Genomic DNA, 4,028 nt, shown 5'->3' on the forward strand with positions numbered 1-4,028 from the left:
GTAGTAACTCTATGCTCTCCATCTATGCCCAGTTTTTCATTATGCACTATTTTTTAAAATTTATTACCTCGGCTAAGGCAGAGAGGGCATATTCAGAGGCTTTCATTAGACCATGGACTTGCACACCAAGGACCAAAAATGCAACAGTGCCAACTTAGAAGTATCTAAATCTCAATTATATAGTCAGGGTAAATTAATATATAATTCAGGGTAAATGACTACCATGGGCTGTGAATGTACAACCTCAGTGATATTTCCTCCCTGCAACTGAGCCTAGCCCAAAGGAACTGAATGTACAAACTGCTTTGCTGGCTACCACATTCAGAGTTGGGCAATAATTCCCTCCTTGAAGAGGGATTGGAGTTGCACAGCTCCTCGTCTACAACAATAGATTAAAATTCAGATGGAAAGTAAAAAGATACCTAATAATAAAAGGAGAATAATGTAATAGGGAAGAATATGTTTTCAGAAATCAGAAAGTTGTAGTTTCTAAGGGGAAAAAGATGATGCAATAAATGTCCAGTTAGGAGCCAAGAGAACACAACAGATAAGAGACTTGTATTACTACAATTGCAGAAGCAAACAAAAACAACACTCCACCTCCCCCTAAAATGCAATGTGGTATAAATATCAGCTTCTAAGTAATTCCCCACGCTCTTTTCACTACCTTGTTGCTGTTTTTGAACCTCACTTATATAAAGTCTCTTAAGCCAAAATGGTTTGTAGACCATAATCAGAAACTTAAACTTTATTCTAAATATTAAGAAATACCAATTCAAAAGTTTTTTGTCAGAGGAGTGATCTGATCTGATTTACACTTTTACTAGCTCTCTTAGGCTTCACTATAAAGAATGGATTGTGAGAGGAAAAGAGTAATAAGTTGGAATTCCAGTTAAAAGACCATCACACAAGAGTTATGGAATAACAAAATAAGTCAACTCCACCATAAGCACACAGAACACTTACCAACATATGGTTAAAATCAACTTTTTAAAAACTCTAGAAATTAGCCAAAGGCTTGTAACATTGCAATGAGCATTTTTTGAAGAAAAATAGCTGACTCTTCATAATGACAGCCAGTTTTGTGTCATTTTAATCTTCTCTACTTCCATTCCCTTTGCCATAGCTTCACATTGTCCTTGAAATTCATTAGTCTTGCAACAACAGTACCTGTAAAATTCAACCATCTTGCAGCTACTGGAGGGGGCACTACAGCTTTCCAATAAGATTCACATACAAATATTTTTACTGTTTGGCATGTCTGGCACCTTCCTAGAGAACTCTCATTTACAGAGCTTGTCTTTGTTTATGTAACTCAGCATTCACTCAGTGGTATAAGCTCTATACCCAAGACATTTGTCAAAAACAATCAGTGATAAATCAGTGATAACAGTTTATCACAGCCAATTAGGGCAGCAATAGCTGTTGGAACAACAAAGAGGAACTAACCAAAAACTTTAGGTCTTAAAGTTCTATGTCTTTAAGGAATACGGGGAATAAAATGTTCTTAGGAAGACATACATCTAGAGATCTAGAAGGCTGTGCATATGTGCTGGGCAATGGGCTTGTCCAGGAACAGTATGAAAAGGCCATTATCTCTCACCTCTGGCTGACGGTGAGACTCTACAAAGCTGGATGTGAGTACTAAGGTAGAGCTGTTAATCAATGAAACCTTAAAGTCAAATGCTGACACACACTGTGCTGCAACACAGCAACAAAAAAAAAAATATAGAAAGTGATGAACTCCAATATCAATATTTTTCATATTATGCAATTTAAAATATCTAGTTTTCCACAAAATTAATGAGACATACAAAGAAAGAGAAAAGAAGGGCAAAGAATGTATTTTTGTAAACAAAAATACATTCACTAGAAGCTGTGCCTGACAAAGCTCAGATGTTGGTTTATTAGACAAAGACTTTTAATGAGCTAAATATATATCTGTGTGAGTGTACGCTCACATACACATATTTTTTAAACACTAATAAAAACCATGTCTAAAGAATTAAAGATATGTGTGAGAATAATGTCATAATACAGAAAATCAATAACAAATAGAAATTATTTTTTAAAAAGCAAAAATTCTTGAGTTGAAAAGTAAAATAACAGAAATGAAAATCTACTAGTGGTTCCCAACAGAAGAGTTGAGCTGACAGAATAAAGAAATAGCAAACTAGAAGATAGTTTAATTGAGATTACCTAGTTGTATAGTCCATTCACACTGGTATAAAGAAACACCTATTTCTTTATTGTTAACAATAATTTATTGTATATTCCAAAATAGCAAAAGTGATCTTTGCTCTAGTTCCCAATATATAAGGAGCTCATGCAACTCTACAGGTAAAAAAAATATTGTAAACTGATCAAAATATAGGCAAAATATTTCAATAGACAATTCTCAAAAGAAGACTTACAAATGGCAAACAAGCATATTGAAAAGGTCCTCAACATCATTATCATCAGAGAAATGCAAATCAAAACTGCAATGAGATATCATCTCACTCCAGTCAAAATGGCTTATATCCAAATTACAGGCAATAACAAACGCTGGTGAGGACGTGAAGAAAAGGGAATCTTTTGTATCTGTGTATTTTATATCTGTGGACCTCAATGTTGATCCCTTGCTTTAGACTGACATTCCTGATTCACTCAGTGAGAGAGATAAGGTCAAATTTACAGTGCACACAAAGACCACATTGCCCATGTTTCAGAGCCCAGAGTTTTCTGTTACAAGGCAATATGAAGACTTTGTGTGGCTATGTGACACTTTTACTGAAAGAACAGACTACATTGGGCTTATTATTCCACCTGCTCCTACGAAGCCTGACTTCGATGGTCCTCGAGAGAAGATGCAGAAACTGGGAGAAGGGAAAGGGTCTATGACCAAAGAAGAATTTGCCAAGATGAAACAAGAACTGGAAGCTCAGTATCTTCCTGTTTTTAAGAAGTCTATATCCTCCCATGAAGTCTTTCTTCAGTGGCTTTCTTTCTTCAGTTCTCAGTAAAGATTGCAACTTTCATGTTTTCCTGGAATATGATCAGGATCTAAGTGTTAGGTGGAAAAATACTAAAGAGATGTTTGGTGGCTTCTTCAAAAGTATGGTGAAAAGTGCTGAAGAAGTCCTTTTTACTGGAGTTAAGGAGGTAGATGACTTCTTTGAGCAAGAGAAGAACTTCCTTATTAACTATTACAATAGAATCAAAGATTCTTGTGTGAAAGCTGACATAATGACCAGATTTCATAAAAATGTTGCCAATGACTATATCCACACTGCAGCCTGCTTACATAGCCTGGCTTTAGAAGAGCCCACAGTCATCAAAAAGTACCTATTGAAGGTTGCTGAGCTATTTGAAAAACAGGAAAGTAGAGGGTCGAGTCTCATCAGATGAAGATTTAAAGCTAACAGAGTTCCTCCAATACTACATGCCCAACATCAAAGCTGCTAAGGATCTCATATACAGATACACCAAAGCCCTCATGGACTATGAGAACTCAAACAAAGCTCTGAATAAGGCCTGGTTAAAGAGCAGAGACATCAAGATGGCTGAGGCACACCAGCAGAAGTGCTGCCGGAAATTTGAACAACTTTCTGGATCTGCAAAAGAAGGAACTGATAAATTTCAAATCAAAGAGAGTGGCAGCATTTAGAAAGAATCTAATTGAAATGTCTGAACTGGAAATCAAACATGCTAGGAACAATGTCTCCCTTTTGCAGAGTTGTATTGACTTGTTCAAGAATAACTGATATGCCTTCACTCTGAAGAAAAGAAATGAATGTGAAAGAAAGCCAAGCATCACTTGCACTTAAATCATTACCATGGAAGATTTATTCGCTTCAACTTTAGTTTAAAGTTATATGAATAAATATTTTGATTTCTACAAATCTTAAAACAAAACCCTATATACTGCTGGTGGAAATATAAATTAGTATAACCACTGTGGAGAACAGTTTGAAGCTTTCTCACAAAACTAAAAATAGACAACATATGACCCAGCAATCCCACTGCTGAGTACATACCCAACAGAA

At 35.8% G+C, this 4,028-nt stretch overlaps 1 pseudogene; it reads left to right on the forward strand.

The window, feature by feature from the left end:
• Nucleotides 1–223: 223 nt before the first annotated feature.
• LOC108285022 lies at nucleotides 224–3,820 on the forward strand (annotated as a pseudogene).
• The last annotated feature ends 208 nt before the right edge of the window (nucleotides 3,821–4,028 follow it).

Source organism: Cebus imitator, unplaced genomic scaffold (genome assembly GCF_001604975.1).
Source record: "Cebus imitator isolate Cc_AM_T3 unplaced genomic scaffold, Cebus_imitator-1.0 Scaffold288, whole genome shotgun sequence".
Classification (NCBI taxonomy): domain Eukaryota; kingdom Metazoa; phylum Chordata; class Mammalia; order Primates; family Cebidae; genus Cebus; species Cebus imitator.